The sequence below is a fragment of the Furipterus horrens genome, unplaced genomic scaffold, assembly GCF_987537825.1.
Source record: "Furipterus horrens unplaced genomic scaffold, mFurHor1.1.pri manual_scaffold_2, whole genome shotgun sequence".
NCBI lineage: Eukaryota > Metazoa > Chordata > Mammalia > Chiroptera > Furipteridae > Furipterus > Furipterus horrens.
In genome coordinates, this window is record NW_028327172.1 from 62,484,065 (window position 1) to 62,499,887 (window position 15,823).

The 15,823-nt window shown below is 40.3% G+C and overlaps 1 protein-coding gene across 2 annotated transcripts in view; it reads left to right on the forward strand.

The window, feature by feature from the left end:
* The first annotated feature begins 242 nt into the window (after window positions 1–242).
* The window catches only part of RAB30 (RAB30, member RAS oncogene family), an 82,550-nt gene continuing 66,969 nt past the window's right edge, over window positions 243–15,823 (forward strand). For both annotated transcript variants that reach the window (XM_090265799.1, XM_090265798.1), the window contains exon 1: window positions 243–456. The gene's annotated coding sequence lies outside the window, so the exon portion shown is untranslated. The remainder of the gene's footprint in view (window positions 457–15,823) is intronic.

The window sequence follows — 15,823 nt, forward strand, 5'->3', positions numbered from 1 at the left end:
AATCTCAGCTCGGCTCCGCAGAAACGTCCCGGCACCCCTAACATGGCGACAGAGTTTCCTTTACTCCTTTCGTTCACTCTGGGTGCGTCCGACCTTGGCGCATTTTGGGCATTGTAGTTCCGACAATAGCCTCAGGGTCCCACCAGGCCGTCAGAAGACTACAATTCCCAGAATGCAGCGCTCCTGAGCATGGCTATTGGGGCCTTTTGGACAGAGGGATGATGTCATTGCAAAAACTCCACTGCATTCATTGTGCTACAGTCTATCCACCCCCCTGCTGCTGCTGGGCTTGTGATTGCCGCTCGCTCCAGCTGAGCTAAGAGTAGCAGCGGCATCAGGGCAGGGACTGACTCCAGCCCTTGGACTTAAGACATCGTACCACCTTACGTTGCGTGCGTGACTCGTTCGCACTCATTTCTGTTTATGCCTGGGGTGGGGAGAAAAATCCCAAACCAGGTGAGTTGAAGTGATTTATTCAAATCGTTATACCAAGTTATTCCTCCCGCTTAATTCGCAAGGCTTTCTTTTGGGAAGATTGGGGGGGGGGGGGGGGAGGATTGGGGAGGTGCTCGCAAGCGCTGCTAAGCAAAAAGCTCTGTGCAATTTGGGTCACTGCAAAGAACAACTCCAGCAACCTTCCCCCCGCGGGAGGACCGATCGCTGCCAATTCTCTACCCGCAACTCCCCTCAACCTTTTTGAAGCTGAGAGAGGGGGCTGGGTTGGAGAGGATGTTGGGAAGTGATCTTGGAAAATCAAAAAAAGGCAGAGGTGGGCGACTGCAGTCCTGTCGCAAACGGCCCGAGTGCCGAGGTTTGAGTATGAAGGGGTGATGCGTGGAGAGAAATGGAGACAGTGATTTAATGTGATCGCACTACTTTAGAACATTTCTGTGTCGCTTGGGCGAGCACACGCTATTCGTTTTAAAGATGAGCGTGCTTCTTCTGAGTAGGTTAAGTTTTGTGGGGCTCTAATTTATATGTGTGTCTGTGTCATTTGCCTCGCCTTTTTTGCTGATTTGAGGTGACAGTGTCCTTTAATGGTGCACTCTGTGCCAGTCAGAAATATTTCACGTGTCTGGGAAGCTTCTCTTAGGCTGCTGGAAGCAGCATTTTTGTTAAATGTTCTCCCAACTGCAGGATTTCAGGATTGTTTGGAAGTGGAGCCGACAGATTTGTGCTTGTGTGAGTGTTCTAAATTATATCGCAATAGGCTCCTTGCCACTGGCAGTGATACCATAATGAGCTTCTGTTTCCTGAGGCACGGTCACCCGTCACACATAACGGTTTGGAGAAGGGATCATTAAGGAAACCTGGATTCATTTTAACGCATTAGGGAAGGGGAAAGTTAGAAGCACTGTTAACCTTCACTTGCCATTACTGAAAGGGACCCGTGGAAGAGTGATCCTGGCCAAGGAAACCAAGGAGCATTGTAGTGGTTTTTTTTCTTTTTAAAGGAACTGACACACTTAACGGAACAGAGAGCATTCTTGACTTATATGATATTGGCTCTCTCGTAAGTTATTAGGATGATTACTGCAATAAATATGTTACTTTGAGATAAACAGCTGGCTGACTCAAGAGCAGATGGGGCCAGTCTTAGCTGAGAGATCTACAACCTTGGAAATGAATGGACCTGGGGTCAACCACACCCCCCTCTTGGAATGTTAAAAGAAGGAGAAATGCCAGTACTTTCTTCTTAACACTAAAATCACAAACCTTTTTGTAAGTCAAGTCAGGCATTGGAGGAAAGAGTTTACTGGTTGTCTTCTGCTGCTGAACTGATTTTGTCCATTTATAATTCAGACCCTTAGATCTCCAAAGTTACAGCTGGGTGATGCTTCTTTTAATGCTGCTTGTTACTGAATGCAAAGGTCAATCCATTGTACGGGCTTAGTAGTGAAGTGATTTATTGGAATGCAATGAGCAGCTTTTGGATTTGGGGAAAGATGGACTGCCTGGCTTTGCCTCTCTCTGCTTCTCTGTTGCTTACTATCTGCTTTTGGGTGCCTTACACTTTTCCTCTGTACCTTCCTTTCCCCACCCTTCTACATCTCTTGAAGCTCTTTCAGTTTCTTTCCCTGTTTCTCTATTTGCAATTCTCATTTTTCCTCTGTGTTTCAGAATCTCCCTCTTATCACCAGTGTATCACATCTGTTTTTTTAAGTCTCTTAACAATCTCTGAATACCCTCCTCACCCCTTCTCTACCTCACCCAGAAACTCCAAGCTGCGTGTAGACAGGGTGAGTATTTATTCCACAGAATTCTCTTTGAGGACGCATTGTCTTTTCTTTTTCTTGGAGTTGGTACTTGGCAGGAGGAGCAACAACGAGCCTGACCCCTTGGCCTGGTTTGTGGCTTCTGTGACAGACATAACTTGGCCCTGGGCAGCATGTGAACAATGAAATGTTCCAGTAGAGCTCATGCCAACTGTATTTGCTACCTGTATTAAGACGTGCCAATGGGTTAGCAAGGTTTTTAAGTGCTTTACATGAAATGTAAATGTGTCCCTGGCTGGTTTGGCTCAGTGGATTGAGCGTCGGCCTGCGAGCTAAGTGTCGCTGGTTCGATCTTCCAGTCAGGGCACATCAGAGAAGGAAAACTCTGACTCCAAAAAACCTCCGCTGCCTTGCGGCATACCTCTTCAGGGGAAAGGCTAAGGAAGTAAGCCCCGACAGAAAATCCGGAGCCGGAGTCCCTAAGGCGGTTTGACGTTGTAGTCAACACCGGCAACTCCTGCGGCGCACCTGAAGCCAAGTTGTATTGACTCTGTCTTTCCCTTGGATCCTTCAGCTGCGAAGAGAGGGGGGGTCTGCTGCATGGGCAACAGCAGACCCTCCATATCACCCTGCCCAGGCTCTGTAGCTTCAGCTTCACTGGACAGGACACTCCAGCGTCATCACAAGATGTCGATTCAACACGGGAGGAGACAGATACCGTGTCACTCCCGAGTTGGACTGCACAGCCATTCTCGGCGGTGCAGATAGACTCTTAAGAAGCTACACCATCGTCTCTCGAGACGGACGGCTGCCGACGACGACATGAAATGTTCTCTTTTTTGTTTCTTATCCCTGCTCTAGTAAATGGTGGGAAGGCGGTTTTTCCCTCTTCCCGTCTCTGTTGATTGCTGAGGAGCACTATTCAGGTGGCAGAACTGCCTTTGGTGGGGGTAGGGGGGGCTTTTGAGCAAAACATCTTTCTCTCCTGTGGTTTCTTCTCCTTTTTGGATGAAAGAAGTTTGTTATTTTATACCCCCCTCTTAAGAAGAAGGGTGTGAAAAAAAAAGAAGGGTGTGGTGGTAGTTACATTTGTTTTACATTAGTGCTTCTTCAGGCATGAAAAGTCTGTCTGACAGTTAGACTTCCCTTGTCCAGAGGCAACTAGTGTGACAAGCAGATTCAGAAGCTGTCATCCTAGACCTCTTTATCACCACCTTCTCATTTCTAATATTCTCTTTCTAAGGTGCTCCCTCTCCCAACCATACTTTTTAGTGTTTTAGGGAGGAGAGATGCTATCTCTCTGACCTTGAATAACTGCAATTCTTTGTGTCTCAGTTTACAGATTTGCAAAGAGATAATGATCCTTGCACATTGGTTTACTTGGCCTCATGTCATAGCCCACTACACTCTGGCCCCAGCCTGTCATCCTGACAACAAATACTAATTGAGCAGCTACTGTGTTCTAAGGACTATGGCTACATCAGTGAAAAGGGAAGCTTCTCTTGCTCTCATGGAGTTTATATTCTAATAGGGGAGACAATCATTGGACAAGTTATAGCAAGTGTGGTGAATGTTACTGACAAGGAGGGATGTATTTCAAGGTGGAATAGGAGTGCCTAGCTGGTGCTCTTCCCTCATCTGGGGAGTCAGGGAAAGTTTCCTGTAGGAGTGACATTTAAGGAGACTTGAGTGAGTGCAAGTACTTTAGGATGTCAATGGGAGGTTCCTGGAGGGGCACAAAGAGGATTTCTGTCAGAGGGAACTGCATGTTCAAAGTACAAAGGAAAAAGTAGTCAATATGAGGATTTGAAAGATCAGTCAGTATGTGGGTGAAGAGACCAGAATGAAAAAGAGTGAGGCTGGAGTGGGGGGGTGGTGCTCTGAGCCACAGGGTATTTTGGCCTGTATCCTAGCAGCAGTAGGAATCTAGTAAAGGCCTTTAATTAGCTAGATCAATTACATATGTAGGAAGATATTTAAAACATCACCATGGCTGTTAAGTGCAGAAGAGATTGGAGAGAACTGGCCAAACTGAATGTGTGAAGGCCAAGCAGTAAGTCATATTTTTTTGTCTGCGTAAGAGATGTTGGTGGCTTGGATCAAGGGTGGTGGCAGAGGGCTTGGAGAGGAGGAAAGAGGTTGGAGAGGCACTAAGTTTGATAAGATTGTTGATTGATTGGATGTGGGGATAGGGGGAAGAGAGAATCAAGATGACTCGAGTTTTTCCTTGACCACTGGGTATGCCTTTTGCGGAGAATGAGAGCACTGGATGGGGACCCGATTTTGGTTTTGCTTTTTTCAAGAAGGAGTAACTTGGAGACTTTTGGACATGTTGAGTTTGAAGTTCCAGGAAAACATCTAAGGTCTTTCTCTCACCCTCGTCTGCACGTATGGTGCAGCACAGTGGGACAGAGGAGAGCTCTGGTAAGAGCTCTTTCTAAGACCAGAACTACTTATTTATTAGCTGTATGATGTTGGACATGTCATATTTTTTTCCTGAACTTTCATTTCCTCATCTGTAAAATATATCTGTTCCACGAACTTATCCTGATCACCAACTATATGTGTACTCTTCTAGGAAGATAGCATTGAATAAGGTAGTGTTTGCTTTGGAAGAATTTGCTCAGGTGAGGGAGAAAGACAAATAATCACATACAGATAGGTATGTAGGTCTTGGTAGGAGAGCATAGCCCCAAGGGAGGCTTTTATTCTTCTTTCCTTGGGGAAGGGATAGAATCAACAAAGTGGCTGGTGACCTTTGATCTGAGACAGGGAGGCAAGAAAGAACTCTCCAGACTGTCCCCAGGCACCTAACAGAGTACCTTGCATAAATTAGGGATTCTGAATATTTGTTGATTGAGTGAACTAACCTAGGTCACTAAGGGCCCATTCAAAAACAGGAAGTATCAACATATTGGAAGAGGGTAATTAGTAATGCAGATGTCAAATGTGAAATGCTTTTAACAAATCAATTAACAAGTATTCCTGAGACCTGAAGCCTTTGCAATGTTTCGCGGATGGCTTTTGGGGAAATTCAGAAATATTTCAGAGCTGTTTTCCTTTTGATCTACATTTCCTTTATTAAGGTTAGTTTCTAAAAAATAATTTCATTGTATATAGTTCCTGAAATCAATGGGCCTCAGACTTTTGAATTTTATATAGATAAATAAAATTACAAAAAATAAAATGGTGGCGGGGGGTGTGAGCTGTTGACAATGGTTATTTTCCTGTAGCAAAGATTTTTGAAAACTATTTATAGATTGATGAGAGAGAGAGAGAGAGAAACATTGATTTGTTGTTCCACTTAGTTATGTATTCTTGTATGTGCTCTTACCCAGGATCAAACCTGCAACCTTGGCGTATTGGGACAGTGCTCTTAACCAGCTGAGCTACCTGGCCAGGACCTATAGTAAAGATCTTAAAAATTTTTCAAAATTTATTTATTGATTTTAGAGAGAGAGAAGGGGAGAGCGGGAGAAACATCAATGTGTTGTTCCACTCATTTATGCCTTCATTAGTTGATTATTGTATGTGCCCTGACCAGGGCTTGAACCCACAACCTTGACATATGGAAAAATTTTATATGGACCATAGATATTTTATTTTCAGTTTCCTCCCCATAGGAATTCAACCTTTAAAAATCTGGTATAGCTGGTGTTCATGGTAGCTGTTTTTAAACACTAAATGTACTTACTGTTTTAAATATTTTATTTATTGGCTAATGCTTGCTTAGTGCCCACAGTGAAAAAATGAATAGAAGATAACTTAGTGTATGCAACAGAAAGTACACAACATCACTGATGTAGAATTCTTGCCAGAAATGTTTAGCCTAAATCTAATCATGAGGAAATAATCAGGCAAATCCAGATTGTGGGATATACTGCAAAATAGCTGGCCTGCGATCTTTGAAAATGCCAATGCCACGAAAGACAAAACGAAATAAAACAAAATGTATGGGTGACAGATCTAATAGATTGAAGGAGACTGAAGAGCTGTGACAACCAAGTGCAACATGTAACCCTTGTTTGGATCCTGGACTTAAAAAAAGGGGGGGGTGTGCCTATAAAAGACATTTTGGAGACAATTGGGGAAATTTTAATGGGAGCAGCTTATTAGGTAATCAGTAACAATGTGAGTTTCCTTGAATGTGATAAAGATACAGTCTGCTTAGCCTGACATGTTGTCCTTGGGAATGTTACAGCAAAGCTAGAAGCCATCAAGGGCTGCTTCAGAAGGTAGTGATTTTTTTGATCACTTTGAGTATTTAACAGCCTACGTTGTGGAAGACCATTTGTTGGGCATATATTGCCAGTGACCTTTGTGTCCTTTTTCAACATGATCCTGTCTATTCTGTAAGAATGCGAACTTCTACAGCTGGCATTCTATCTTTATATTACTAGAGGTAGAAATGCAGGTGCAGCAGCAAACTAGCTGTTCCCAAAGTGAAGAGGAAAGGACGAGAAAGGGCACAGAAATATATACCTTAGCTTTGTTTTTTGATCCTAGACAAAAGATTCATCAACATTTATTACAGAAATACACAATGAACTACGTAGGAAAAGTTCCCCTTAATTCCACCCCACAATGATAATCAGCTGTTGAAATTTTTATGTGTGTTCCTCTGTCATTTTCCCCCCACACATAAAATAATGATATTAATACAATACATATTATTTTGCTTGCTTTACTTAACTTAATATATTTTGGTCATTTGTCCCACATATTTGCATTTTGCTCTAACTTACCCATTTTAATGGCCATTGGGCACTGCTGCAGTGAGCATTTGAGTATGCATTCTTTTGTGGTGATTACTACTAGGTAGAAATACTAGGTCAAATGGCATCAACAGTTTCCCTTTAATTGTCCCCTGATTTCAATTCTTATCAACAGTCTTTGACAGTCCCATTTCTACATACCTTTGCCCAGTCCATTAACCACTTGAGCTAAACTCTCTTGCTAAGGGAAGGAAGTTGCCATGGGTGGACAGAAAGTGGGCAAAATGGGATTTCAGAGTTCCTGCTGGGTTTTGTGATGGTTGTAATAAATGTTGATATGGAAGTAACATGGAAACCCCTGGAAGAGAGAAGTAAAATACATTATCCCTGCCCGCAATACAGCATCATCATGTTTAAAAAGTGAACTGAAAGGAAAAAGCAGCGAAGAGTTTTCCCCAGAAAATTCTGCAGGAAATTTTATTTTTGAGTTATGGTTAACTTCACTAAAATGAGGACACCATCAGCCTTGAGATGAATATAACGTCTGCTTACTTCCTCTTCGTCTCAGTCACACAACTGCACTAGAAAGGGGAATTTAAGCTTCACTTTGAAAATATCTGAAGCAGGTCGTTAAAGGCCTGATTGTTCACCTTTCTGAGTATAAATAGAAGCAATCCTACGGCAGATTTTTGACATTTTTCTGTAGAAAAAGTAGGAGTTTAGGAATGGCCCTCAGTGACTCACTCTGCCCCAGCAGAGACCCTGAGGAAGAGATTGCAAGGATCGTGAGCTGTGAATTATTTCCATTCTTTTAGCCAAGTATTTCCATTCTTTTGTGGCTGAGCTGAGCAAACCCAAATTTGAGTTGTGTGCTAAGTGAGTAATTTATCTTTTCAAGCTGCGCTTTCTTCATCTATGAAATGGGGATTATTGTGAGGCTCAAATGAGATAACATGACTTCAATAAAAGATGCTTTACAAAGGTGTGTTATGTATGCTGTCTTATTCTCTCAGTCCTAGGCAGTAGATTTGAGCTCAGTTTTTCCATATAAATGAGGAAACAATTCTTAGTGAGGTTAAGTAACTTTTTTTGAAAAAGTTACCTACCTTAAAACATTTTGCAGATGTAGGCCGCAGATAGATTTTCTGGAACCAAAACCAGTGCTTCTTCAGCTGCTTCCTGCTTTTGTCTTGCCTTTTGGTCAAACTATAAATTTCATGAAGACAGGACTGGCGACCTTTAATATGGTTCACTTTACCTAAAGGCATGGGGATAGGAGCTCTCTGTAGATCTACTGAGTTAGCTGAAGCCATGATGTGGACTGTTGTAGCATCTTCTTTGTGTCAGGTGGTTTACATGTTTCATTTGATCCCCCCCCCCACCAACTTATTTTGAAAAATTTCAAACATATAGAAAAATTGCAAAATATTACAATAAACACCCCATACACCCTTGATCTAGATTCATTTAGTTTCTTTACGTATACAAACACATTTTTTTTCTAAACCACTTGTAACTGAGTTGCAGACATTACAACATTTTATCTCTAAGCACTGGAGCATGTATTTCTTAAGAACAAGGGCATTCTCCTGTGTACATTACATTGAAATAATAATATTTTCAGGTTTTCCAAGTTCTAACGTTTATTACCCCTTTTATTGGACCCAGGATGTAATCAAGGATGACATAAGGTAGTTGTCTCTTTAGTTTCCTTTAACATATCTTTTATGACATTGCAATTTTATTTTATTTTTAAAGCCTTACCTGAGGGTATATTTATTGATTTTTTTTTTTTTTAAGAAAGAGAGGAAAAGGGAAAGGGAGGGAGGGAAGGAGAGAGAGACAGAGCCTGAGACAGACACAGACACAGAGACAGACAGACATTGATGTGAGAAACAGTGATCCGGTAGCCTCCTATATGTGTGCCGACCGGAAACCAAGCCTGAAACATAGGTATGTGCCCTGACCAGGGGTCGAACCGCAATCTATTGGAATATGGAACCACATTCTAACTAACTGAGCCACTTGGCCAGGAAGACATTGAAATTTTGAAGATGCTACATCTGTTGCCTTGTTGTAGACTGTAAGTTGTCCGATTGTTTTCTCACTATTAGATTCAGGTTAAAAATCTGTGGTAAGAATTCCCCATTGGGAATGTTACATGCCTCCCCTTGCATCACATTAGGTGATACATAATGTAAGTTTGTAACATGACTGGTGATGTGAGGTTTGATCATTTGGTTGAGGTGGTATTGACAAACCTCTGCATTGTAAAGGTACCCTTTTCTATTTGTAATTAATAACGTTTTTGTGGGGTGATATTTTGAGATTGTTTAGATATCCTGTTCCTCAACAACTTTCCTCCAATGATAAGGTTTATCATCCATTGATAATCCTTGCATAGGTCAGTTGGTATATACTGGTGTTTTTCTGATTGATTAGCTTTTAGCTCCTCTTCTTCTTCCTTTTTTTGTATCACTTGGACTCCTGGATTCCTTTATCCACCCAATGTATCATAATCCATTACCAACCTTCTGCCTTCTTTTTTACAACCTTCTTCTTTTTGATACACAAATTGTCTCAAATTTAGCCACAGGTTATATATCTGTCTTATTTGAATCCTAAAAACAACCTAATAAAGTAGGTGAGATTTTGCCCACTTTATAAGTGAGGAAATTAAGGCTCAAAATGTACAGATAATCTTCCCCGAGTCACAGAGCTAGTTAGCAGCTGAGGCCAGATGCAATCCCAGTTCTGACTAACTCTGAAATTGTTTCTGATTCCTGCCAGTCCAGGAGGTCATCTGATGACACCAGGTTAAAAGCATTGCATCATCATTGGTAATAGCAAATGATGGGAAACAACCTAAGTATAAATCAGTGGGAAACCTGTTAAGTAGATACATTCACACAAGGGGAAAACTATTAAACTACAAACGAGAATTGGGGTATTCTTCAGGTACTGGTATGGAAAGATCTCTAAGGATATATTAAGTGAAATAAGGAAGGTGATAGAACAGTTTTGTGAAAGAAATGGGGCTAAGTCCCATATTTAAGTTACATCCCTGGAAGGATGTAAAATAACAAAGTGGTGATTAGTGTAGGGCAGTAAGAGTGATTGGTGTGTGTAGTGAGATTTTTTTCAGATTTACTATTTTATATAATGCTGACTTTAAATAGCTTTATTGAGATATAACTCAAGTATCACACCATTCACCCATTTGAAGTGTACAGTTCAGTGGTTTTTAGTATGTTCACAGAGTTGTGCAACCACCACTAGGTTCAATTTAGAACATTGTCATGATCCCCAGAAGAAACCCTGTACTCATCAGCAGTCATTTGTCATCTTCTTCACTTCAGGACCTCAGCCCTAGGCGGCAACTGATCTTCTCTGTCCCTGTAGATTTGCCTGTTCTGGACATTTCATATAAATGGTTTCTTTAATTAGCATAATCTTTTCAAAGTTCGTCGTGTTGTAGCATAGATTAGCGCTCCATTCTTGTTTTATTACCAAATAATATTTCGTTGTATGCATAAACCATAGTTTATTCATTTATCAATTGATGGCCATTTGGGTTGTTTCCACTTTTTGGCTATTATGAATAATGCTGCTATAAACATTTCATACAAGTTTTGAAACAGACATTTGTTTTTATTTAATTTACATCTGTATCTAGGAGTGCAATTGCTGTGTCAGCTGGATACTTTATGTTTGAACTTTTGAGGAAATGCCAAGTTGTTTTCCAAAGCAGCTGCACTATTTTACATTCCTTCCAGCAATTTCTCCATATCTTTGCCAACACTTGTTATTATCTGTCTTTTTTATTATAACCCTTCTCATGGGTATATCACATTGAGTTTTGAACCATATGAAGATCTATTCAAAGAAATTAAATTAAAACAAAAAAAATTAGAAAGAAGTGACAGCTCAAAAAAGTTTCAGATGGCCAGCCACAGGGTCAAGGTGTGGTGAGATGGCCATAGGGTAGGGATGTATAAGGTTTTCCTTGTTTGTCCTGGTGTCTTGATGCAGATAAATTTTCCTCTTTTGCTTTTCCATGGACCAGCTGATTTTTCTTTCCCTAGTGCTCTCCTAGGTTCATTGCCAGAGATTTGGGGGCTTTGCTATAAAGTGTTGACCTAAGGATTTCTTGTACTTTAGAAGCAGCTCTAGAGAGCGTGGCTAGGAGCATGTCAGTTCTTAAGATCAGGGAAGTACGAGGATTCTGTGGGACATAATGCCCTCCCATTGGCGTCCCCAGTACACATGGTGAAGGCATTAGACAGGTTGCTTTAGCCATTGGTGACGGGTCTTTAGAAGAAACCCAAGTATGGGTGCCTACAGACTGGAGTTTGAAATTGTGTTCTGACATTTTTAAACTGTGTGATCTTGGGGAACTTACAACTTCTACCCTCAGATTCCTTATCTATATTAGAGTAGGCTAGTCTCAAGTGTCTCCTCCGAAGACACTTATTAATTACAGTGACAGAAAGAGTGACTTTTACAGTGAAGAAATGTGGCAGACACAATTTTTACTAAATGATCAAAGTTAATTCTAGTGATGAGACAAATCAACATCTGAGAAGGACACAGCACTTGTGTGGCATTCCTACCGAAAATGCATGATCTGAATCTGATCACGAGGAAATATTATATAAACCCAAACTGAGAACATTTTACCAAATAAGTGGACTGTATTTTAAGAAAATGTCAACTTCATGAAAGACAAAGACTGAGCAACAGTTCCAGATTAAAGGAGAGTAAAGACACATAGAAACTAAATATATCACATGATCCTGAATCAGACTGGACCAGAGAAAAAAAAATTTTTTTTTGCTATAATGGACATTATTTCATGAATTGGTGAAATTTGAATAAGGGTTGAGATTATATAATAATATCTATATTAATTTTCTGATTGTGATAATCATACTGTGAAAATCGAAAGTCCTTATTTTTGAGGAAATACTAAGTAGTGATAATGTAAAATCTATTTACAGAGAGAGAATGATAAGTATGGAAAAATATTAATGTTTAGGTAATTTGGGTGAAGGGTATATATGAATACCTAGTAAGTTTGCTTTTTTTTATGTCTGATATTAATTCAAAATAAAAAGGTTAAAAAGGAGGGAGGGGCGATGCCAATACCTGAAGCACAAGGTTGTTGTATTTAAAAGAGTCCTATGTGTTAAGTCTCAGCATGGTTCCCTTCACCTGGTGGGTCTCAAATTACACGGGAGCATCCTGGATGGATAAGGCAGCCAACAGCGCTTAGCCATTGCTTGGGATCCAAATTAAAATTGACACATGGCATACGGTGACAGTATTGTTCTGAATCCAAAATTGGAATTCATGGTCTGAGAAAAAAATTTTTCCTTTATTTATAAATTCATTGAATTACTGTGTCTTACAAAAATATACATATCAAATTTTATTTAGTTATCCATTTAACAAATCATCTTAGTGTAGTGTTAAATTTCCAAGACGTCATGATTGTCCTGGGAAAGTTAGGGGTTGTTCACTTGGGGCCACGTTTGGGCCAGTATTAGCATTCAGGCAACTTCCATGTACCTTTTCTTTTCCTTCCCTTCCCTCTCCTCTACCACACTGTCAAGTTTCTCATTTTGTCTCAGAGAGCCATTTTAATTAGCCATGTCAAATGTGAATTGTTTTGTCAGACACAAAGAAATTAAAGAGAATTTTTTTCTAATACTTAAAAACTTTACTTTCTAAGAGCTAAATTGGGAAGGAATGTTTCTGGTCTGGAAAATCTGGATAGTAATCTCAAAAGGAATTCGTGTCATAGAGGAACTGGGAGTAGATGGGGAGTTCAATTTCCTTATGGACAGATTGAAATAAATATTTCTGTCTGAAATAGTAATAATGATCTATTTCTTTTTTTCATCTCTTTGCTAAAAGCTTTAAACATGAATGATTAAACTAAAAATAGATTTAGCTGATGCACCAAAAAAAATTCAAGTGATCCTGATTAAAAAACATTTATGAGATCCTGGACAGGCTGCTTTGCTAAGTGATGTGATCCTTTGTATACCATTTAGGTCTGTCCCTTTGAAGTGACAACATTTCCAATTATTAGAGTTGAACTGTATAACTCAAGATTCCATATTCAATGATACCAATCTGGATTCATTGTTACCACTGTGATAGTGTCTGTTTTGACTATTACTAGCCATAAATTGGTCTCAGAATACTGCATGCTCTTTGCTTTTAAAGTTGTCATGGTCAAAAAGCTAAATGCCATATTTGTATGCATAGTAAGTGACCATTATTATATAACTTCATAAAAATAATATTGGCAAACAGTTTTTGAGTTTATGATGTGCCAAGCACTCTGCTACTTTATATAAGTTATAGCATTTAATCGTAGCAAAACCACAAGAAGAGAGCCCTGGAGTTCTAGCCGGCTACGAGTCCAGTTCAGCTGTCACCTGCTTCTCCTTTCCTTTCCGTATGGCAGATGCTGCTGTGTCCTTTGCCCAGGACTTCCTATCAGGTGGAGTGGCTGTAGCCATCTCCAAGACAGTGGTAGTGCCCATCAAGCAGATAAGCAATACAAAGGCATTATAGACTGTGTGGTTTATATCCCTAAGGTGCAGGGAGTCCTGTCCTTCTGGTGTGGTAACCTGGCCAATGTCATTAGATACTTCCCCACCCAGGTGCTCAACTTTGCCTTCAAAGATAAATACAAACAGATCTTCCTGGATGGTGTGGACAAGAGAACCCAGTTTTGGTGCTGCTTTGCAGAGAATTTGGCATCAGGTGGTGTTGCTGGGGCCACCTCATTGTGTTCTGTGTATCCTCTTAATTTTGCCCCAAATCAGCAGCTGATTTGGGCAAAGCTGAAGCTGAAAGGAAACTCAAAGCCTCAACAACTGCCTGGTTAAGATATACAAATCTGATAGGATATAGGGCCTGTATCAAGGCTTTAATATGTCTGTGCAGTGTATTATCATCTACCAATCTCCCTACTTTAGTATCTATGACACTGCAAAGGGAATGCTTCCAGATCCCAAGAACATTCACATCTTCATCAGCTGGATGATTGCGCAGTCCATCACAGCAGTGGCTGGGATGACTTCCTATTCATTTGACACTGTAGCTGCATGATGATGCAGTCAGGGCACAAAGGAACTGGTATCATATACACAGGCACGCTCGACTGCTGGAGGAAGATCGCTCATGATGGAGGAGGCAAAGCTTTTTTCAAGGGCGCATGGTCCAGTGTTCTCAGAGGCATGTGGTGTTTTTGTGCTTCTCTTGTATGATAAAATCAAGAAGTTCACATAAATTATTTTCTAGTTTTCCCTCCCCCCACCCCATATGAGCAGGGATGTTGTATTATGTAACATACTTTAAGCATTCTTGACAGACTGTTGGCTATCTCTTTATCAATGGCAACTATTTACTGGTTGAAAATGGGAAGCAATAATATTCAACTGACCAGTTTTCTCTGAAAGCCATTCCCATGATGATGGTGGGACTCAATTATATTTTTTATTTCAGTCACTCCTGATAAACAAGAAATTTGAAGAAATAAAAATAACCTGAAATATTAAAAAGCAAAACAAAAACCACACGAGGAAGTTGAAGCTCTGAGAGCTTAAGTATCAATAACATGCATAAGATCCAAGGACTAGTATGAGGCAGATCCAGGGGCAGAAATCAAGACTTTCTTACTGCAAAGCTTGTGCTTTTCTGCTATGATTCTACCCTTTTGCAAATTTGTGTGGAAATGATTACTTTTTCAATTTGTGTTTGGAGCAGAGCTCTGTCTTATTTACTTGGTAGATACTTATTGAGCATCCATCACCTGTCAGGCACCTTGAGAACAGTCAAGATGATTGAGACCCTGTCTTTGCCATTAAGAGGTTCACATTCAAGTAGAAGAGATAAAACAGATACACCCCTGTACTCCCACGTTCACAGCAACATTATTCACAATAGCCAAAAGGTGGAAGCAACCCAAGTATCCATCAGCAGATGAACAGATAAGCAAAATGTGGTATGTACATACAGTGGAATGTTATTCAGTCTTGAAAAGAAAGGAAATTCTGACACATGCTGCAACATGGATGAACCTTGAAGACATGCTAAGTGAAATAAACCAGACACAAATGGACAAATATTGTATAATTCTACTTATCAAAGTACCTAGAGTAGTTAAACCCATAGAAACAAAGTGTAGAATGGTGGTTGCCAGGGGCTGGGGTAGGGGAGAAGCAATTGAGAAGTTGTTATTTAATGGGTATAGAGTTTCAGTTTTGTTAAATTAAAAAGTTCTGGAATTGGTTACATAACAATATAAATATACTTAATAGTACTGAACTGTACACTTAAAAATGATTAAGATGGTAAATTTTATATTATGTATATTTTACTACAAATTAAAAAACCCAAACAGATGCTACCCCTCTACTATGTGGTAGAAACTAATTAGTGAGACAGGAAGGTCTAATGAAGTCCTAGGAATTAGAGATGGCTTTCTAGACGCTGTGGATATGGCTGGGCAATAGGAGATGGGTAAGATTTGTTTGGTGATGAGGAAGGTGGGAAGGGCAACCCAGGTGAAGGGAACAGTGAGTGAAGTCATTGAGGCTACTTGGTGCTGCTTCAAGATCCAATTCTAGCAAGGAACGAGTCTCCAGATACTTGCTTCTGTAATTACGGGTGTCTCAGCCTTCTTTCATGTGGGCAGAGACTTAAATGCAAAGTCTAAACCATATTCATGAGGTCGTGGTATGCTGGACAGGGACTCATTCATGATTCACTCAGTAAACATTTATTTAGCACATAGTGCTGTGCTTGGCACTTTATGTACGTTGGCAGGTTTAATATCCCCAACAACTCTGAAGTTATTAATAGTTCCAATTA